General features: G+C 39.9%; 1 long non-coding RNA gene across 1 annotated transcript in view; it reads left to right on the forward strand.

Annotated features, from left to right (window-relative positions):
- The window catches only part of LOC134476179 (uncharacterized), a 73,500-nt gene extending 51,511 nt beyond the window's left edge, over positions 1–21,989 (forward strand). Inside the window, exons 2-3 of the long non-coding RNA XR_010047745.1 lie at positions 21,453–21,601; positions 21,695–21,989. This is a non-coding gene — a long non-coding RNA (uncharacterized LOC134476179). The remainder of the gene's footprint in view (positions 1–21,452; positions 21,602–21,694) is intronic.
- Positions 21,990–23,570: the final 1,581 nt, after the last annotated feature.

Below are 23,570 nucleotides of genomic sequence, written 5' to 3' on the forward strand. Positions count from 1 at the left end.
GTATCTAGAAGACCCTCTGTAAAGGAAAAAAACTAAAAAAAACTATTTAGTGATGAAGACTTCAAAAGAAATCTTTAAGGTCTTCTTTAGAAAGAAAAATCAAAATCAGAGGCTTTAAAATGATCTAAGGTGATGCTTTGTTTTGAGGTCTGGTTATTCTTTTACTTTACTTTGAGTCAATTCTGGAGACGATGGGACAGACTGCATGGACAGTGCTACTGGGGTGCTCTGCTGCTGCGTGGGACACCTGCTTGACCTAGGCTCGTAGCTCAGCAGAGAGAGCTGAGAGCACTCTTTGTACAGTTTCTCTGGGCTCTAAATTGGGAAAGTTGATCACAACTTCTGTAGTCATAAATGAAAAGATGCATGTACTTAACATTTTATTGCAAGGGAAATAATGGTTTTCTTCTTTTTTCTTTGTTTACTGAGATGATGTGGGTGATTTTAAAGATGTAGAGTGGCATCCAGGCCTGTTATTCAGGTCAGTTTTGAGGGAATCTTACCTGTCTTGTTTGAGAACAAGTTTTTTTTTATCTGTGTGTGTTACAATTGCACATGTGTGTGCATGTGTACACGTTTAGGTGGAAATGGTTTCGATGGAAATGGTAAGTCTGGAAGAAGACTATATGATCCAAAGTAATAAGAAATCTGAATGATAAAACAGACATGTTGCCCTAGTCATCTGTCATTTCGGAGAATACACTCAGCCGACATGAACTCAACACTCAAGGGTAAGATTCTCGTAAATAGTGAAGGACTCCATGCCAGCTCACATCGTAAAATACTGCTTTGAAATCACTGCGGTTTCTAACGCGGCTGTTAAAGATGACCAGGGTTGATGGTGATGTGTTCTTCAGTTTGTATTAAGGCAAGGTGCTGAGGTGTGGAGCCATCATGCCCGAGAAGCACGTGTGTACCATTGCTGTACGCTTCATTCCAGTGTCTTCCAACTGGAGGATGACAGAGCCTGTCTCATGGACAGTTCTGCCACCATGCAGTTTTTTCACACTTTAAAAGATTAAAAATACATTTTGTGTTGATCTGAAAGAAAAATATGCATTTCACCTACAATAATTTTTGAATCAGCAAGCATTTCAGATGTTTATTGTAATTCATAACCTAAAATAGAAAATAAATAGAAATTTTTGATTTCATTATACAGATATAAGTAAACTAACACATCATATCTTTTCTGAGTTTAAATTCAAAAGCCAATGAACTTTGGTTAAGACATGCTATGGTCCTGTCTCCATGTTAGGAGCTAGAAAGGAAAGCTGAGAGGGATGTAGCCCTTGCTTTCAAATTGCTGAATGAGAGAGACCTTTAATCTCCTTTTACCAGGCTAAGGGATGTGAGCTCAGAAGTAAGGTGGCTGTCACATTAACATCCATCTACCTACTCTGGAGTAAGGGCCAATATGATGCTTGAGGAGACCTCAACAGTTTCAAAACTGGCTAATAAAACAGAAAAAAGGAGGGAGAATGGGTGAAGACAAACTGAAAATGGTAGAACTGAATGGTGGGAACACTTGACTAGAAAACATTTAGAGTATTGCTTGCATGATGAATTTTGTGTCTTCAAGTAAAGGTAATTACGATGTTGGGGTGTTAGTTTTAGGAATTTTTTTTCTGGTTGCTACTTACACATTTAACTCTGCTCACATCAATTAGAAAAAAATCAGTCAAATTCTGCATTGACATATTTATACTTAAATTGCACAACCCCTTCTCCAACTGAAGATATTTGGTGATCTAGTGTATTTGTGACATAAAAACACTGCAGCATTCAGCTATCTATTCTATTTAAACATGAAATATGTAAAATGTCCTTTTATTAGTTGTGTTATTATGTAGTCATGAACAATTTCTTGAAATGCTTGAATAATGTTCACTCCTGATATACGAAGTGCTACCGTGAGGGTAAGGTTGCTTTTCAAGAGATGGGATGTCTTGTTTTGAGCTTTGTCCCCAGGATTTAGGAGCTTGGCCTTAAATGAGCTTACAAGGTTCTCCAGCCTTTACAAGGACTGACGATATAATGCTCGTATGTCTTGCTTTTCCTTGGGCCGGAACCTTCTAGCTGCTTGTCCTATGATGAGCATAGTTGAGTTCTCTCATAACAGAGGGTTTCCTGGTCTATCTTGTCTTATTTGGCTACAAACTGATAAACAGAAGATAGGGAAGTAGATACTAGTAATGGAAGGTAGACAGGAATTTAGGTAGATTAGACAGATGATCAGTAGAGATAAACAAACAGGTAGGCAAAATACAGTAAATAATGCCAATCAAATGGGAGAGAAAAAAACATGTTTACTCAGTTCAATTATACAAATATTTCTTTGTTCTCTAACTCTCTTATCCTGATTAATTTGGCTTACCTCTGTTTAAAATAGCACACTGGGTCTGTGATCTAAAAGAGAGCAGAGATAGGTGAGGAGATAGCAACTGTGCTCAGGCCAACTCAAAGTCTTAGAGACCATTGGTGGGGTCCCCTGTGTCACACACCAAGGTCCTTGGTTGGAATTTCTGAAATCTACCGGAGGAATTCAGATTTTCCTGTCATGTATTTCTTGATATTGCTCCGGTGACAAATGGACCAATGACCAAGCCTTTTAAGAAAATACATAGTTAAAACTTTATTATGAAATCTAAATTGCCATATTAATCTGTAAATTTGGGAATAAGAGAGAGGGAGGGGAAGCATTGCTGTCACACTCTGTTTGTGCAGGGGTGTGTGTGTGAGTGTATGCGTGTGTTCTCTAGAATGACGTAGTCTAAACTCTATTCATGACATCTGTGAGATGTATGAAGAGTCTCCATGGGGCCAAATGTAAAGCCTCAAACTATTTTCAATGTATCAGCCTATTTTGCTTTTAAAAACCTTTTTTTGATGTATTTGTGTCCTTTATTTTTCTTACATAGTAAGATTCCTTTCAGAACTGACTGTTTGGAAGTAGCATGAAGATTGAGGTACATTTGTGTTTTTTCCTCACAGAAGGTAACAATATAGACTCACTTGTTTCTCATTGTATTTGCCATATATCTTTAATAATCATTTAGAATTATTCTCTTTAGAGTTTCAATGACGAATACCTGTGGGTTGCAGGGTTCTTTGTATTTTGGAATGATGAGTTACATAAAAAGAGAGTTCCTGGAGTTAGCTCGTTCTGAGTGATTACATAACTAATATTTAGTCCAATAGCAGGCTGGGGAGGAAGGAAAACTGGTTTTTCTTCACAGCGATGTCTCTGTATGGACCATGATAACAAAGGCACAAATGCATTTCCTAGGGGCAATGAAAAATTTCCCAAATATTAAGAAAAATAGCACAGAAGCTTTTCACTCCTCTTTTGCCATAGTTTAGGGAAAATGCTAGTATGACGCTCTCTTCTCAGCTGAGTATGATTTTGAAGTCAGAGCCTACAGGAGTACGTGATCTCCTTCCTAACATCAGTGTTAGAAAAGGCTTTAGTTTGACTGTGAGGACTGGTACACTCAATTGTTCTTGCTTTTACAATTTTAACCTGCACAGTATAAACAAATTCATGGGGATCAAAGTAACAGAATAGAATGGGAGCTTTAAAATCTTACTGTGTTAAAGAAGAGTACTTCTCAGAGTGCCCGCCTTGAGGGGTACCAGTGCTGATTAGCACTGCTATTCTGTCCTAGATTTGGGTTTTTGAAACTGAAATCACAATTTTCCAGCTGTGTGGGTTGTGATGTTTTCAGTTAACCACATTCACTAAATCATACAAATGCAAAACATCTTCTTTCTTTACAGTTTTGAGTATCTGTCAACCTATATCAGTGACGAGATCTATGCCTGCATATTTATTTGCATTTCCATTAACATCTTTATCTCTCTGCATGTGCATATCTTTATCTGTATTTAGATGAGCTAAAATAAATCGTAAAGATGAAAACATTGCTCCTTATAAATAGAAATAAGTTAAAAGTTTTTCTTCATTTTTTAAAAAAGAAAATTATCAGTGGAGTTTCTGCATGCCTCTTCTTTGATCCCACATTCTGGTTTAGTGGCTATTTGCTCTACTAACTGTGCTAGTACAAACATCCATTCTGTCGCTGTGATCTTCTCAGAAAATATAGTATAAATTGAATTTGCTTTTAGATAAATAGGAGAGAAAAAATTCATCTTTTTTTCAAGATTTGTAATTTGAAGTGAATCAATGACACTAATTCAGGTTTTGATTATAACTATCACCAAGGAATGTATGTTAATTATTTCCTAAGTTTGCGTACTGGGTTTTAGTATTTAGTGAAGTTGATTGGAGGGAGACAAAATCCTTGTGCATATCAGAGAAGAGTCTCTTGGTCAACACAGATTCTGTTTGTGGTTATTTTTTTACCAGATACCTTTCTGTAAATAGTGCTTAAAAATGATGTAGCCATTGGCAGAAAAGTCCATCATCTAAAAAGTTGTGTTTTGGGTACTGTTCAGATTCATATTTTAATTCTAATTTTTAAGAAGACAAATCAAAAATTAAATTCAGAATATATTAATTCAAAATCACTGGCTTCTGAATCCACAACAATTTTCATAGGAAATTTCTTCAGAGAAGAGAGAATGGCCTTTGCATGTCTGCAGGTTGCAGGGTTAGAAGCATTTCCTTTCATTTTGTAACTCAAGTTACCTATGATGACAGAGCAAATTACCCCCAATTTATTCATGTAGTGCAGCCCCCCAGTAGTACCTTTTGTGTTGTGGGGTGGCTGGCTGATTCTAGCTCTTCCTGTCCCAAGAACCCGCAGCAATGCGGACAAGGACATGCTCAGTCCTGTGCTGTAGCTGGCCCCTGGTGCAGTGGGAGCCCAGCTAAGCCCAGAATAGAGAACCTGTGTCTGCTTCTCCTGTGGGCTGGGCTCTGGCTTCCTAAAGCAAGTTTTGCAAAGGCAGTGGCACCTGTGACTCAGGTGGAAGCTGTGAGGCTGCCTGTGATGTAACCCAGCAGTCCTGAGGACATTATTCTCCTGCATTTTCTTGGCTGAGCATCTGGAAAAGACTTACAGATCTGTGTCAGTCAGGAGAAGTGGAACGAATAGGGGTGTGTGTGTGTGTGTGTGTGTGTGTGCGCATGTGTGTGTGTGTGTGTGCGTGCATCTGTGTGTGTTTGTGCGTGCGTGCATGTGTGCACATGCACATGTGTGTGTATATGTTTACATCAAAAGATTTATTCAAAGGAATTGTTTGACATACTGTGATGGCTGATTAGTCCACAGTCTTGGGTAGGGTAGGTCAGCAGGCTAGGATTTCAGGGAAGAAACCAATGTCATAGTTTCGAGTCAAATATCCACGCAGCAGGTGGGTGGGTGATCTGGAAATTCAGGCAAGGGTGCTGTTACAGTCTTCAGGAAAATAACTTGTTTCTTGAGAAACACCAGTTTGTGCTCTTAGGGAGCTCACCTGACTGGATGAGACCTCTTACAGTACTGAGAATAATTTTTTTCCCTTCAGGCCAGCTGATTATCCTCGTTGGTCCTGGCCATGGATTCTACTGACAGGAAACAGCTGAGCCCACTGGACAGCCAGGCTGACACACCAAACGCAATGCAGGGGCACATCAAAGGATTTCTAGGATCATTTTTAATTTGACCTTTTCAAAAGAAAGTGTTTGTCTCTAATATTGAGAGATTTAGAGTAAGATTTTGCTTCTAAGGTTGTAGAGAATTTGAACACTGATAAATTATGTCGACTTCTAATCGTACTAACTGAATCAAATGCATCTTCCTCAGATAAACAGTACTGTTCCGTCAGCCTCCGTCTCTGGTCTAGTCTATGGCTTAGCTCTTATCTCTGAGAATAGGTGCTTTCCCCACATTCATATGAAGGTCCTGCAGCTTAACTAAGCACAATGTCAATGTCACTCTGAATTTCCTTTCCTCTTTAGGCTCTGGCTCTTTTATTTACTTGTTTCTACACCTGTCCCCTTTCCTTCTGTCAGAGCTTCTTTGTGTTTTTCAACATTTATATATTATACTCATAATAACTTATATTAACAATAACATGTTATTCCCAAGAAAACTATACTTTTTCATGTGTTTCATCAAAGGAAATGAAACAAATCAAATCTTACTTGAATTTATACGCAAAAGTTCTGGATATGTACATTAAGTTGAAAAAGACAGTGAAGCAGGCTGCTAAACAGAGATTTGAAATGATGTAAGTGGTCTTGTAAAAAGCCCAGGTTCAGAGCTCCTTCTTTAATGACTGAATCAGAGAGTGGGGAAGCTAAGCGTAACTCACTTTATTTTAAGAAGCGCCATCGAGGTAACTACTTGCCTAATCAGGGTTCAGTAATAACCATGTTTAGAACTTTGGAGCAGAATCAGCTTTTGCCACACTACTTTGTGTTCCAAGTTAGATTGTGTGTCAGTTCATAACCTAAAATTTTTAAATTGAATCCCTTCTCCTGATGTATTTGATAGAGATATCGTATCATTCAGGCTTTAGAAGCACTGAGAGCCTCAGAGCCTCCACCACCCCAGGCTCCACACGGTGCGTCTGTATTGCACTGTCAGTGTGGCACAGCGAATTTTACTTTAATGCAGTGAACTGATTAAGGGGATTAGAACTTACAGGGTTTCTAGCAGTAGAGTTCGCAGATGGGGAAGTGGGAGGATCAGAGAAGTGTTGCTACCAGTCCCAGGGTAGGAGGAAGATGAGACTGCAGGGGTTCTGGAGGGAGGGTGGCATGTTAACTGCCAAACTGCTGGGTGACTGGGCCGACCTGCGGTCTTATCTAAGGGTGCTCCTTGGACAGGTTAATTCTTGGTCACCACAGCCACCAGCTGGGAAAGACAAGCGGGAAGTTCCAACGCAGCCCCGTGGCCCCTGTCTCCTCGCTTCAGCTACCGCTGCTCTCCAGAGAGCAGCAGCTGGAGTTTCTCTGCTTCTCTGCTCCTGCAACTTTGCTTTTAACCAGCTGTGTACACGGAGAAGGGACCCTGGGAAATGTTACTCCCAGGGAAAATGTCAGAATATCAATGTGCTGTCTCTTCACAGTTAAAGCTGGCCTTGCACTGACTATGTAGCCCAGGCTGGCCTGAAATTCACAGTGATCCTCCTGCCTCAGCCTCCCAAGTGCTAGGATCACAGATAGGCACCACTAATCCCAATCTCTTCATTGTATTTTAAATTTCAAATACAGACAGAAATCATCCTTTTGTTTAAAACTAATCTGTTTTCTTTACAGCTGAAAATATGCTGCTTTTGTCCCCTAAGATTTACAAAATTCCACTATATTTGTTTATGATTGAAATCCTTTCCTTGTCCAATGATGAATTCATAGAAATAATCTCTTCCTAAATTTTTATTCAAGAAATTGTGATAATTATAAAGAGCTTGCAATACAAAGGAAAAATATCTACAATATTACAATTGAAAGCAGTATCATCAAATGAGTGTTTCCAAGAGTGAAGCTATAGCTTAAGACATTTATTTTTCAGCTGATGTAAAAAATTAAAAAGTCTGAGAAAGTAAGTTGATTTTGGATAATTATTCAGCAATCTGATACAAGTTGAAAGAAGGTCATGGAGAGAAGGAATAAATATATTCGGACCACTTTGGGACATGTCAAGGACATGGTGTCTTGACTGCAGTGAAAGTCACACACAGTCAAAGAGTGAGCGGGCAGAAATGTGACTCAGAGAGACAGTAGGCAGGACTAAAAACATGGAAGTCCATGTGGCCGCAGTTATTAGCTGATCATGGTCTTAAAAGCACTGGCACGTTATTCGTGAAGACCTGGGACAAGCAAGACGTGAGCTGTGCTCTGAAAGAGCTTTGACATCTATGAGCAGTAGAAATTGGAGAAGCTAAAGAGAGACCAGTTAGGGAAATACAGTCATGCAGGACAGATGAAGAGATGCTGAGAGGCAGGGGCAGCAGGAGGAAAGATGAAAGGAAGGTGACAGGTGATGATGTGGGGAATGGACAGTGGTGGGAAGAGAATAAGGCGACACACTCTCACCTTGGGCTCAGCTTGTGGTGAGGTCGTGCTGTAGGACAGAGAACAGTGTCACTGGTATGTAAGGTGTAGTTTTCTCCACAATGAATTAGGCACTCCTATCTACTATCACAGGAAAAGCACTCACATGACACCTGGGTACTGAAAAATGTGATGGGATTACAGAAACAAATTTGAGGAGTTTAGTAATGAGGAAATTAATCTTGAAAAGAATATTTACATGAGATAATTGAGAGACAAGTTCAGATGAAGAACAGAGGGCATAGCAGATCCATGGAAAGTATAGACAAGCTATCACCATGAAAGTAATAGAAAATATCAAGGAAGAAATAGAGGAAAAGGTGAGGAAGTGTGAAGCTCTGTGGTATTTTGTACATTCTCTGTGTGTGGGTGTCCTGACGAGTCACATGATGTGTGTCCTACGTTGTGTGTATCTTCAAATGGCTGAATTTATTTTTCCTATGCTCTTATTAATGGACAATCAGATTTATATTACATAAAATTATATATACAAAACAAAATTGGTAACACTCCAACGCATCATATAATTGCAAAAATTTACGATTATGTTTTATATTATTACTTCTTTGACCTGTTTTTACCCTTTCTTTCCACTAAATGGAATATTTATAGAGGCTTATATTTTAGCCTCTCTCACCATATCATTCTTACACTGAAAGACAAAGTACTAAAACCTTGACTTATCTAATAGTGTGAGGCAGAAATATCTAAGATATAAGGAAGCAAGGTTTATCATGTAGAGATACAAATTCCCTTTGGTGAACATTATCATTATGTATACCTAAAATGTACCAGCGAATGGGAAAACATATAAAACACAAGATCTAATACCTTTTCAAAACTCATTCTGATACATACTCTTAAGAACAGCCAGATGTTAAGTTTTTTGGGGGGGTACCAGGGATCAAACTCACGACCTCACACTTGCCAGGCAGGTGCTTATGCCACTGAGCTAAGTCCCCAGCCCCAAATAAAGGGCATGGGGTTACACTTTAGCAGTCTTTAATCTTTTTTGCAGATGTTAAATTCATATTAAGAAAATAGATCTTTGGAAAATTGGTGATGTGCTTATCATCACTCTAAAAACAACTGGAGGAAAGTGGGATTTCTAATTCTATAATTTCTCCTCCTCCGCCTCTTCTTTCTCTTCTTCCTACTTTGAACTGAGCCAGAACCTTGGGAAAAAGCTCTGGTGCTGAGTCCATCTTAGGACCTGAATTCTCAAAGGCATCGTTTCTCAGAACTAACTGTGAATTGCCTGAAATCACTGTCTCAGATGACAGTTGCACCCAATCTTAGTGGAGAAGCATTGTTCTAAGTGTCTGTCTCTGTAAAGAGGGATGTGAGAAGAACTTCTTTCTGTTACAAAAGAAATGAGTGTGACATTGCCATAGTGTAGTGAAAATAGTGCTTGGAATAAAGAGTCTTGTTTTGCTTTCCAAACGATAATTTATGTGCAATGTTCTTACTTATGTCACTTAGTTTTTTTGAAATTTTCATTTTTTCATTTTCAAGGAACATAGCAATAATAAAACTTAATAAAAGAGTAGTTTTGAGTATCAAGAAGAGGAATGGATCTGGGGTGAAAGTGATTTGAGCTCTGAAATAAATTATCACTGTCATTATTTTTATTTTGGCAAATATTGGAATGTCTTGGGGTAGGAGAGATTTTTAGCAATTTTTAGAATAAGAATATATTTTAGTAATATCCCTAATTCCTGCCCTATTGATGGTTGAAATACATAAATAAAGTCATAACTTATTAATTAGACAGGGCAGAAGCAATGGGTACTTTTGAATTTTTATTATTATGTATGTATTTCAAGAAAAAAAAAACAAGGTTTTTCAGAATTCCTTGGTTGGTGCTCAATAAATATTTACTGAGCGTGTGAATGCATTTGAAATGGATCCATTTCATATTGTTAACACACAGCCATTCATTTTAAATGTGCTTTCCAAAAATATCTCCTAAGAAGACAAAATGCAAACTTGGTTAATACCTTATTGATGTAGCATCCTGCAGGAGCATTAATATCAGTATGACAGCATATCGATAGCTGTATGACTAATACAGAGGAATTCTGCCTTGGGGTCTTTCAGGGACCCCCATGAGCTTTATTCTTATGATTAAAGGGCCATTGCTTATCAATTCTACTGTAATTTTGTCTCCATAAAATGAGCATCATCCCATCAATACGTTATTAATTCTTTTAAACAAACCTGTGATAAGGAGATCAGATCCATAACCATAGCGCTCCTAAGGGAATAGTTATTTTTCATTCTTGTGGTTGATATTTTATTTAAATCCTTTCCAAAATGTGAGCATTTTTAACTATGATTTGGCATTAGGAGCAAGTTTCCTCATATTTGATACTGGTGTGCAGTGCGTATTGAATGTTACGTAGTCTCTGAGTTTACTTCATGTTGACATTGCCTGCTGTGAATGTCGGTAAGGACCGCAGACTCCTTCCTTTCTTCTTCAGTCTCTTCCTCCTTTTGCTTCTTCTTTCCCTTCAGCCATCTGTCACTTACAACAATTCAGCATACATATGCTGTCTCCTTCTGCTGCAGAATGTGCTAGAGGGGAAAAGCCTTCATGAGGCGGCTCCCCCAAGGGTGGCTTGCCCCCAGAGGGAGTCTGTCAGTGTCTGGGACAGTTTTGGCAAAGGGCAGCCTTGCCACACAGAATTACCTGTCCCGCGGTGTCAGTGGTGCGGAGGAGGAGGAGGAAGTGTCTCCACCTGAATCATTCTAGCTTTGCCACATGCTCACTGGCTTCTCCTCTGGAGCAGTCACCCTTGGCAGCTTTCGCACTGTTGCCTGGGAGTATCTGCTCACCCTCCTCTTTCTCTGTCTCTGTCTCTGTCTGTATTCCTCCTCCATTGTAATGCTAACCAATAGAAGAAAGTTTATATACCAGTTTTCTGGCAGTGTTTCAGGTCAGATAGGGTACAAACTTCATATCCACGTGTAGCTAGGCTCTTTCAATGCTGCAAGCTGTAGAAAACAGATATGACAGGGCTAGAAATTGGCCTAAATCCATTGGCAGAATAATCTTGAAAAGACTCATGGGAGGTCAGGTTCCTGGTGTCACACTGTGAAGACAAGAGGCTGCCCTAATTCAGAATTCCTGACAGTGCTCCCCGGGGTCACACATCCTTGTTAACTCCCACGTCTAAGTGAAGCTGGGGAATTGACGTCTTCCGGCTCTCCAGTGCAGAGCTGGGTTCCAAACTGTCCCTTTCCCTGTATCTGATGTTGTGCAGAGGTTGAAGGAACTGCAGAACAAAGTCAATTTTAAAACCTTAAAGTTTTTGCCAGAGATGATGATAAGGTGTGTAGGTTTGCCAAGAGTGCGTCTAAAATCCTGCCTGTGAAGTCTAAAATTAAGTCCATATCTCAGGCCAGCACAGCTGGAGAATGATACCAGGAGTCTTCTTCCTGCAGCTCAGAAGGAAAAGCAACGGATTCCAAGAACAGAGAGCTGAACCTAGTGGCTTAAAAATGAAAACAGATGTTCTAGGATACTGAGAATTTGAGAATGTGCCCCTAAAATGGAGCTTAAGCCTTTATGTTTATAAACACTGATGTCCGTTTGCCCATGAGAGGTACGACCAGCGCCCACAGGTGTGGAATCTGGGCGGATGTGCCGAGGCACACAGTGGTGCTCTTCGCCATGTATTGAAGACGATGGCAAATACCAGGCTGCTAAGTTGGTGGCTGCATAGTTTAGTGAGCTCAGTATACCGACAGACAGACATCATCTAGAGATAGCGGTTACAGACCTAGTGTTTTCCCGTTTATGTCAGCATCTTTCAGAAGCTGTCCCTGCCCACCCAAAACAATAAGTAGTAAGAAAGCCAAATCACAGCCCTAATACAATGGAAGATACTAGAAATTACATCCTAATCTCCCTTGCTTTCTGAAAGGCCACTCATTTTAATACCTCTTGACCCTGATTTTTCAATTGGGTAGATGGATGTGACATTAAGACAATAAATTAGCAACAGAGGTACACATTCCCTGGATTTAACCATGTAGACGCTGCTGCCTCAAAAAATTATTAACGAAAATTAAACTCTCTCACTGATATAGAGGAACAAAATGCTGGACCTGCTAGATGTTTAGTACTAGTTTGTATTCTCTAAAATCAAAGAATGAATTTTAGGAACAACAGAGGTTAAGAGCAGAATATATTTATTGACATAGAGAAAGAAAGCTTCTGTCTGAGAGAGAGAGGGAAGGGGTCCCAAATGGGCTGCCAAAGATTCTGTCATTTCAAGAGATTTTATAGAGCAAAACCACAAAGTGACACGGGTCTAAAGGGGGGGAAACATAGGAATTCACAAGGTGGGCAAGAGGTGAAACAGAGCTATGATCAACCAATAAGATTATAAGTATAATTGCTAAGGAAAATTGATTAAATCAGGGAAGTGAGTCAGTAGTAAGCAGGCATGCTTAATGGGCAGCAGCTCTTCCTGTAGGAGCTGGGAAGGGGACTCCTGGCTCCCTCAGGGTGATAGAGACCTAGTTGGAGTATCAATTCCTGGTGTTTAGCCTTAGGAAGTATCAGGGTGCATTTGATTTATCTGTTGTCTTGAGGTCTGGCCCACAGCAGAGGTGTCTATCTCCCTCAGAGTTGCAAGGTATCTGGTCTTCTGCACTGGCTCCTTCGAGGGCTCAGTCCTGTCTGACTGCCTGTAATATTTCTGTCTAATGCAGTTTCCTGTAACATCACTTCCAGTTCATAGATTTGAAAAATGCTACCTTCGTTGAGTCAAAAAATCTTTAGTACGTAATAGACATCCTATGTTATGCCTTTAGCCCAGATACCATGTTAAGTATGAAAAAGTAGCAATTATAAGAAGATGAGAAGTATTTCTTTTTAAGAGGTACCACAATTAATTACTATTTGGGGCAGTGATTTAAGTGGCCCTTAGACAACAGCTCTCTGATTTTGGCTAAATGTAACCTAATCCCCTGGGATGTAGAGAATCTTTCACAGGGGAAAATGTAGTGGTTAGTTTTTGAAAGGATTGCTTTACCTTTTCAGTATGGTTTTCAAATATTATGTAATGTTTCATAACATTTGAAATAACTGGAAATGTTTGGAAAGAAATAATAATTTGAAATACAGAAGAACCTGAGATATGACTTAAATTTTTGCACTCTACAAGTTTTTTCGCCTAGAAAATATTATTAATGGAACAATTGGGGAATTTGGGAAGGAATACAGGGCAGCACTGTTTATTAAAATCCCCCCACAGCCCCTGAGGGAGCACAGGTAAAGCTGAGGGTGAGGGCTGTGTCAGGGGCATCTTTCTTGGCAGAGGGAAATTGTTTAATGCCCATAACTTGGTAACATACATTTTAAATTTTTGGTTTTTCAAATTCGTATTGAGTAAATACGACTTCTTGGTGGACTGTTGTAGACATTTTAGGACATAAATTCCAATGACCACCGCCACAGTCCGTATGCGGGCAGCTCCATCATTCCTGACCTTTCTTACACTGCCGGGTCCAGCCTCGCCCTTCTGTATCTGCAGGCAGGGATTTCTAACCTGTCCTCCTCCACACAGGTGTGGTCTTTCTGTGAATGCCTCTATGATGCAGTGGAGCTATGGAACCTTTTCCAAGTGTTTTGTTCTTCACTCAGCAGAATGACTCTGAGGTCTGTCCAGGGTGAGTGCCCTTAGTTCTTGAAGCCTAGTGTGCCACATTCCAGTTTATTTATCAGTCAGTGTTCAAGAACATTTGAGTTCCTACTTCGAGATACTTGTGCATAGTGCTACAAACACTCATGCACAGGCTTTTTGTGAGAATGTAAGTTCAAATTCCCAGAGGCAAACACCTGAGGTGGGATGGCGAGATCTTCTGGTAGACACGCGTCCTGAGTTTGGAGGAAGGTATTCCATGCTCACAGTGGCACTGTTCTACTGAGGGAGAGCTTGCCCTGCTCCGCTTTCTCGCCAGCGCTTGGTATTGTTCGTGGGTTTCACTTGGATACTTTTGATTGGAGTGTAGTCGTGTTATCTCATGTTCTGAATTTGCGTTTTCCCCTTCACTGTGAGGTTAAAAACTCTTTACTTGTGTTGTCTTTTGCTTATGTTTAGAGGTGAAGTGTCTTTTTAATGGACCGTTTTCACACTGTTGGGTTTTAAACCCTGGGGCCCAAATAATTTGCCATTGATTTCTTGTAGTTTTTGTTTCGCTTTACAACTCTTTAACAGTATCTTTGCAGAACAATTTTTTGACTTTGTTAAAGATTAATTTACCAATTTTAAAATGTTAATCATACTTTTGGTGTAACGGAAAGGAATTATTTGCCTAAACTTAGACAAAAACAATTTTTCTGTTTTTCTCTAAAAATGTTTGTAGTTTAACATTTTATATTAACTTTTATGGAAGGTCTGAGGGTGATGTTGAAATCCATTTTATTGAGTATGAATGTGCCAGCACCATTTATTTAAATGCTTCATTCTCCATCGAGTTACTTTCATTTTGGTTGAAAACAGAGTGTGCACTGCAGTGTGGAACATGGATTTGCTAAAAAGCCATGTGTTAAACACTGGTCCTAGCTGGTGCTGTGAACCCTTTACTAGGGGCACCTAGTGGAAGGTCTTGGGTCACTGGGCCAGGACCTCAGTCTCTTCTTGCATCTCAGTTCCCTACCTGCCTCGAGGTTAGTAGCTCCCCCTACCATATATCCCCATCATGACCCCAAAGTGTGGTGCTACCAGCCATAGACTGAAAAAAATCTCAAACTACGAGCCAAAGCAAACCTTTCTTCTTTATAAATTGGTTACTTGAGGCACTTTGCTACAGAAATGGATATTTGTGTAGAGCTCTTTCTGGGCTTTCTACAGTTTCTAATGACTTATTCTTCACTAATATATCTAATATCAAGAAGGAAGACACCAAGGAGAGATTAGCACTGCAAAAATTAACAAGCATTCAGGAAGGAACATTTATTTCTAATGAGGCTGAGCCACTGTCCAAGCTTAGACAACAAAAGTACCTAGTTGCTTATTGACATGACAATTTCAGATTCCCTCCTCTTTACTTTCTTTGAAATAACATCCAAAGCAATTTAATAGGCAAGCAGGATGTCTAAGTCTTTGTTCTCAGACTCAGTATATCTAAGTCTCAGTCTTAATCTAAATCTTTAGTTCTAAGGAGCTAGGTGTGATGGCTCATGCCTGTAATCCTAGCACTTATGAATTGCTATGAGTTTGAGTCCAGCCTGAGCTGGACATATTAAGTTCAAACTAACCAGAATTACATAGTGAAACCTTGTGTCAAGACACCTACAGAGAATGCTAAGCAATTAGTATTGTGCACACGAGGAAAGGCATGAGGAACATAAGATTTTCTCCGTGGGAAATCATAGCACAGAAATACGTATCACAGAGTCCCCTTACCTGCTGCCATCTCCAGTACGTGGTTTATTCCCTTTTGTGACACAGACTCCAAAGTGCGCTTCACTTGGATGAATGATAACCTAGTAAAAAAATTCTGCAGTAAGTTGAAATTCATTGGCTCCATAGCCGTTTGGGAACGTATCGGTGAGATGTGTCAGCAGGCTCAGCATGATAGTAGGAATTTTCTAGTGTGAACTCTAAAAAGCCTGGGATATAGTGATCTCTATCTGTGCATGGCAGCTCCCTGTCACATCTCATTTCTTCACCTCCGAGCTTCACTTCTCTATGGGTTTGCTGCTGTGGGCTCTAACTCCACACAGATGTCACTGGACAGTGTTTCCCCTCTGCTTCAGGGCCTTTCTGTTCATCCAAAACCAAGGCACACAAGATTCAAAGTTGTAAGAGTTGATGCCATTTTTAGTAAAATTTTGATTGGTGAGAGCTATGAGCAAATAATTTCTCTTTTCCCTTTTTCTCTGTCCTCAATGAATGGCCCTGAGAGGCAGCTTCTGTGATTTCTCAGAGGATCAGCTCAGGAAAAACAACAATCAGTTGCATACTTGGCAGCTGCCTGAGAACACATTTTCATATTATTTCCCCTCCGTGCCTGCTCTCTCTCTCTTTGCATCCACCTTCTGTTTGCTGGTACACATTAGCCCTTGAAGTTATCTAATGTTCTGTTTGCTGGAGCCCTGGCCAAGGCATAAAATAACATCATTACTCCAAAGAAATTTATAACCTCTTTGGGTCTTCAGAATAGTCCTGTGAGGTAAGCAGGGAAACAGGTTTACTTATCTTGTACAGTGTGATGATTGAGGCTCAGGGAGATAAACTGAATTACCTTAGGTTTCAAAGCGAAAATTGTCAGAACCAGAGATGAGGGATACCAAAATCTTACTTTCCTTGGACACTTCTGTATCAGGAGTTTGAAAAAACAAACCTTATAAATAGAATTTAGTTTTAGTGTACCAGTGGCGGCAGCCCTAAGACTCTATAGTCTAATCTTTCCAACAACACCAAGTGTTAGAAGTTTTTGTCTTAGTTGCTTTTCTTGTTGCTGGGACAAAATATCAACACTCACAGTTTAAGGGAGGAAAGGCTATTTTGGTTCACAGTTTGTAGAGGTTTCAGTCTCTAGTTGGCTGTCTGTAGTGTGCGGTATGGCAGAGGGGCACGGCAGAGGAGAAACAGTCCATGGCATGGTGGGCAGGAAGCAGCACGTGGGATCCCTCCATTTCTCTTTCATTACATTCAGGCTACAAATGCATTGGTTGGTGCCAGCCACATCCAGGTGGGGCTTCCTTCTTCAGTAATCCCAGAATCTACAACTATGCTTAACCTACCAGTCGGTTAATTTAGTTATCTCACATCCTTAATCCATGTTAACACACCATGGATCCTGCTACCTTTGAAAAGCCCTTCTTATGAGCACATGGGAATTTAGGAAGATATCTAAAGAAAAGCCACAATAGTTTTATAATTTATAAAATGTAGTATATTACATTTAATATGTAAAGTTGACTTGACAAGAATGAATCAATTCTACTATAAAAATACCAAGTTAAATTTCACCTAGATTTTTATCTTGATACATTCTGTGCCCTTCCGTAAGTTGTGTATTATTCCAAATTCATCTGATTTGTTTATTTTTTAAAAGTGTATTTTTTCAAAGCTCTATGCTTGCCTCATTCAATCCTTATATGTCATCACTAAAGATTTCATTAGCAAATAACCTGTGATTTTGCAAATAAGAGGCATTTATGTTCTATTTAATAAGCATGATTTTATACTGCAATAGAAAAAGCTGTCCACAGCTCAGACTTGTTCTGCTGACATATATACACATAAATAATCAAAATATGAAATAAATGTGTTATAGATGTAAAATATATGTTCTGCATTATAGGTAACTATATATTTTATTTTAATATTTATAATTTTCATATATCTGGACTGTGTATACTCTAAAAATTAAATATTATTAAATATATAATGCTTTTAAAGATTTTGCAAAATCAAGCTAAGTTAAATGAAGGTACAGTTCTTCCTTACTGTAGTACACATCACATTTTTTCTGATTTTTAATAATTGCCATCTGCTTTTCACCATGAGGATACTCCAACAGTAGCTGAAGTAGTAATTAGTTACTGCTGAGGTATTAACAAGTCCTTCTTCAGTACTTTCTGTATGTACGACAAAGGGAAAACCCAAGTGTTTTTTTCTGTGTGTCAACATTCTCACTCCTTGTACTTCATTAAATCAAGATGATATAAATCCCTGAAGACTGAAGTACAAATTTTAGAGCTGTATTGATTTAACCTTCCCTTTGTAAATATTTCATGGCTCTGTAATGTGCAAATGCAATATCACACAGAACAAAGGCCTGCACTTTTCTGTTAGTGTGCAGTGGATGTAACTTACAGCTTCCATTAGACATTTAGAAAATTATGCATATGGAAAGGTGTAAGTATACTTGGTTTTATGGATGTCAAGAAAAGTTTAGAAAATGTTTCTAAAATCAGATTTTTGTAGAGACTAATTTTAGTGCATCATTTTTCAAATATAAATCCATTTATCTTTATAATATATCTTTTTCTTACTACGTATTCAAGTTACTGCTGGTTCTTTTCAAGTAAGTCTTTTTTTCTTTTTTGGGCTTTTTATCTCTTCCTCTTTGACACTGTGGAGAAACTAGGATTTCAATATGCAATATCCAAGTTATTTTCATGATTGCATGCTGACAAATATTGGAAGTATGAAAAACACACTTCACTGAAGGACCTATCTAGGAAGAAGTGACTTTTCTCATGGAGAATTTGGAAGTAGGTCAGGAAAAACCACAAATATACCATTGGTTAATGTTTTCTCTTTTGAAACTGTGTATAAAAATGAAACCCTAGAGTGATGTATCAAGATATAACAAATTAGTTTTCAGCTATGATAGAAAAAGACCATTATCTGTTTCTTCAATAGATGCTTAGCTGAGAGCTATGCAGAAGAAATGGGTCTATGTATGAATAAGAGATTGGCATTATATAAATGTGACCTGATTTCATAAAACTAAAAGTTTTCTAATTACTTTCCATATGTGCTCACATGAATACACACACACATGGATGCATACACACTATAGGAAATGAGTATTATGGACTTTTACTTATTTCATTTATGTATTTTTTTTTGGTGTTGGAGATTGTATTCTACAACTGAGCTATCCCCCCTCCTCCCTGGACTTTTGTAAAATAGCAAGTTAGTGCATGAAACAGAACTTTGATTTACAACAAAGCAAACTGTGTTCAGAGTTCTAGGGCTATGATGAAGCCTACCCTTAAAGGTAAGTGTCACCAGCGGCCAGGGCTCTTCTGTGGGGAGGAAGCTGATCAATGCAGACAAACTTCAAAGTCACTCACCTTAGTGGCCTCGATTTTCCCAAGAAAACACAATACAGATATGTAAAAGGAAGTCTAATTATAGTGAATTTCTTGTACTTTACTGCTCGTTATGGCTGGATGGCCAGTTTTTATTACTGTACTCATGTTGTGTGAGTACTGTGTTTTGTGTGTGCCAACGTGCACACTCAGGTTCCCTGTGTGATACTGTACTTCAAGCGATCTCATATAAAGTGAGTTTTGTTCTCTTGGAGACAGTGAAGACTTGGCTAATTTTAGTATTTCTGATCATCCTCTCAGAGTACTTGTTATAGAGAGTGTGTTTATTTCTCATCACACATTCAAGTGAAAGCATCATGAAATTACCGCAAGTGGTGGATGTGCCTTCACACCCACCCTTCTGTCACTGAAAATGCACACGAGAAGTCTCCCTACTTGGGGTCGTAGCCACCTTGTTACCTCCGAGGCTCCTTTGTCTCTGTGATTTTCAGTCCCTTCTCCCTGTATTTCCATGGCAACACCTTGCTTACATTCTCCATTCTATTTTAATCCCTACCTATCTCAGGCCTGAAGTGTTCTCTGACCATTTGCAATGTGCCAGATACAACCCCAGTGTGAGCTCGGATCTGGGAAGAGCCTGTGCTGAGGTCCGTCTGCTTTCCTTCTCTGAAGCCCAACCCAAGCAGGGTGTGATCACATTAGAGGACGCAAAGAACTTTGCTGGACACTTGGAAACTGGGTCTCCAGGATGAGAGGGAAGCACAGCGCAGGGAGCAGCAAGTGTGTGGAGCACCAGTGTTTTCATTTTCTAACACTGGAAGGAACAGAAACCTGTTTGTTGAGCACCTTCTGTGTACCAGGCAGTTTCTAGCCATTTAGGAGCTGTTAGGAACACAACAGACAAAAGTGTCTATTAAAAGCTTATTCATGGAAGTTAAACAATAAAAAAGTAAGTGGTTTAAGTGGGCTACGTATAAAATTATACGTGTTGTGGAAAAGAAAAGAAAAGAAAATCAGATCAGGGTGACAGGGTGGAAGTTGGTGGGTTGCAGAGTAGACCGAGGTGAGAGAACCAGCCCAGGGGATGTTTGGGGAAGGATCATTGAGGCAGGAGGAACTTCTGGAACAAGCCAACAGACAAACAGGAAGAGTCAGTGAGACCACAGAACTGCAGAGTGAAGCGGAGGAGGAAATAGATGAGGAAAGGCCCTAGATCTTAGTGGCTTCCCCCTGAGGGCATCCTCTGGCTGCTGTGCCAAGAGCAGACTCTCAGGGACCACTGGCAGGGTGGCTTGTAGAGAAGGGAGGAGGCCTGTGGACCCCCAGCCGGAGGTGATGATGACCCAGTCTTGGGTAGTGGCCTGGCTGGTGGTGGGAAGATCGTAGATTCTGGAAATCTCAAATGGATACAAAGGTCTCAGTGATGGAAACAAAATGGAACAGGAAGTCAAAAACAATGTCACAAATCTCTTAAAATGATAGTGAAGTTGGACCTGCCATGAACAGAACTGTAGAAGACCCCTGGTGGACAGGTGAAGATAGGGAAGGTCCCTGGAGTTCAGGGTCAGACAATCAGGGGGAGAAAAGTAGAAACCAACTGGAATTGAACTAGTGACATCAGTGTGTGACTCACCAGCATATAGAAGCTATCGGTAAAACCAGTCAGAGTAAAATGTGTTTGGAGGGCAGAGAAAATGGGTGCTAGGGGCCAAAGGGTGCACAGTAGCAGACACATAGGAGGGACACATTTTGGGGTAGAATACACTAAGTGAGCATTCTAGCTAGTAAAATTCTAAGGCATTAGAGATTTTTGTTAAGTGAACTAGAACACTTTTCTTTTCATAGAAAGGGAGTACAGTTTCTCTTTTCTTTTGAACATTTTCTTTCCAATTCACAGTATCTATTATACATGTCCTTTGAACATTTTCTTTCCTATTCGCAGTATTATACATTATTTATTCTTTCAGCTTCTCACTGTGATGGAGGAAAGAGGGGAAGAATGAAAGGAAAATGTAAAATATATGGGAATATTCCCATATATGCAAGATATTTAAGATACTTATATATTCATTTCTTTTAATGCATTGAAAAGAAAGCTTTATGCTAAAATTGTTAGGACAGTATTTCATGCCTGTATCTTGTACTCTGAGTAACTACTTTGAAGACAATACCCAATGTTTTATTGTTACTTTCCTATAGTCTTGTTTTGAAATTCTGGGTTTTTTTCTTTTAAAATACAACAAAAGTAAGTAATTATGTGAGATTATAGATATATTAACCTTTTACTATGGTAAGCAAGTACTCTGTATGTATTCCATAACACCATGTGGTAAACCTTAAATCAATGACATCTATTTTTAAACATTAAAGTCGGTGAGACTGGACAAGACTTCCAGTGGGAGTGAGTATTGGCAGAGACAAAAATACGAAAAGAAATACTGAGCCACGCTGACCCTGGGGGAGGAGACTCCAAGGAAAATGGAGAAGTGCGTGAGAGGTCCAGACAGCATTTCATCCTGGAGACAAATGAGGTCTCCCCGGGGGAAGGACAGATGATCTGTGTGAAATCCTGCTCAAAAATGAGAGGTCCAAGAGCATTTTAGAAAAAAATGCTTAAGGAGATTTCTTCTCTTTCAGGACAAGTGTTATGATGTTGGAGCTTGAGAGACACCACCCCAGAGTACAGTGCTGCAGCTTGAGAGATGCCACCCCAGAGTATGACAGTTGGCATGCTGGTACTTCGATGACAGGAGTCGGGAAGGGCTCAGAAGCAGTTTACAAACAAGGTCTCTTTGGCCTTCTCCTGCCTTCCTGTGTCTCCCTCAGCTTTCTCCACTGAAGCAATTTATGGCAACCAAAATTTCTTGTCCCCGTTGCAGGTCATAGAAACAAGAGCCCCTCTCCTGCTGAGTAAGCCATGAAGCCCAGGAAGTCTGCGTCTCCCTGTTTTAAACCCCCCATTCCAAGTGATAGAAATATGGCCAAGAGAGGCCAAGGAGAATTTGAACAGGCAGACACACTGGGCTCCTCCTCAGTACATGGCCATCAGACCACGCCATTTGTTTAACCCATTTCCACATGGCTGTTTGTTCTTCGAATGTTAGCATAAAATAGACAGTTTTAGCTGAACCCTTGGGTCTTCATTTCTGATGGCTCCTATGTCAGTAAAACTTTGATTCCACAAACTTTGTGAGCTTTTCTTTTATCACCTCATCTTTTGTCACAGGATTGTTGACTGTGACCCATGTGATGAGAAGCAAAAGGAACCACACAACTCTTAAGCTTACAAGTGTCATAAAATGCCTCTTGAGATGTGTTAATTATTCCTGTGACATATCACCCAACACCCACAGTTTTTAGGGGGGAGCTTTAATTTGTTCAGTCTCAGCCTGTGGTGACTGGGTCCAAGGCAGGGACGTTGTGGTGCAGGGGTGTGAGGAGCAGGGAAGCCGAGAGCAGAAAGAGTACCAGGGAGGAATGTTCTTGGGATTATAAAAAGTGCCCAAGGCCATGCCTTCATGGCCCAGGAGCATTCTTTACTATTCTACTAGGCATTTCTTCAGCTGATGGAGTTGACATACCAGGATTGAGACTCTCAGGGCGGGAGTCTAGTTGTGTCTACCATTACCTTGTGACTTTTGGAGAGTCACTTAATCTTCAATTCAATCTCCTCACCTGTAAAAATAACACTACATCCTAAAGTGACTGGAAGCAGTGTGTGTTTAAGTGCATCTTCTTCCTCCTCTGTAAGTGATGATCCATGATGATGGACGGAAGAATTGGAATTCTAGTTACAGTTACCACACATTCCGCCTGTCAAGGATGCCTCACTGAGGTCCTATCCCCTCCCACCGACCCATCCCAGCTCTCCTAATGTGGTCATTTGGGGCTCAAATGCCTGCCTATCACTTCCGAACCATTGGTTTTGCTTTTTCTTTTCCATGACTAGTTTACACATTTTTCTTAGGTGACAATCCCTTCCACCTGTATCTACTATCTATCCTTCAACCTTTCTACATTTTTCCCCACTAAATTAGTTCTTTCAACTTTATAAGTACCACATGGAAGATGCTCTTATGAGTGAATCAAATGAACAAATAAATAGAAATCCATCCTCCCCAGTGTCTTCTGTTTTTCTATAGCAGTGATTTATTCAAAGACAAAGCCAATGTATTTTCCCTATGATTGAGACCACACTTGAGTCTCACTTCCCACTCAGGAGTTCCCTGCCTCCTTCCGCTGAAAAAAGGAAGCTAGTATTTAACCTACTCTTTCTTGTTTTTAGGTTTCTTCTCAGTTCCAAGGTGCTTCCAAGTTCTAGCTTTGGCGAACAACATTGTTTCTGATACTAAATTTTGTCCCATTTTCTGAATTGCTGATGGCTTTTGTTTTTGGATAGTCCCTCTATTAAAACAAAGGAGAGCAGTTTCTGGAGTAGCTAAAAACCATTATTCCTATGCTCATGAATGAAATATCATATAAAAAGAAAAGTGAAGAATGCTAATATTGATGTTTAACCTGGAGAATGAGGGAGGAGGATGTGGTCAGAACGGCTCTGCGCCTCTGTACCTGCAGGCTGTACTCCTCCTAAGGACTCTACGCTACACTGTTATAACTGGTCAGGAAGCTGGTCTGCTGTGCGTGAGGAGGGAGTAACCCTTAGCAGTGCGTGTGGTTGCAGCACCCTCTCACCGGGCTCTCCTTCTACACAGTTGGGTTCTGTAAGGACCAGGCTTGGAACCGACTGCTAGAGGA

The sequence above is a fragment of the Cavia porcellus genome, unplaced genomic scaffold, assembly GCF_034190915.1.
Source record: "Cavia porcellus strain 051 isolate PalLab524CR breed Dunkin Hartley unplaced genomic scaffold, mCavPor4.1 scaffold_1, whole genome shotgun sequence".
Classification (NCBI taxonomy): domain Eukaryota; kingdom Metazoa; phylum Chordata; class Mammalia; order Rodentia; family Caviidae; genus Cavia; species Cavia porcellus.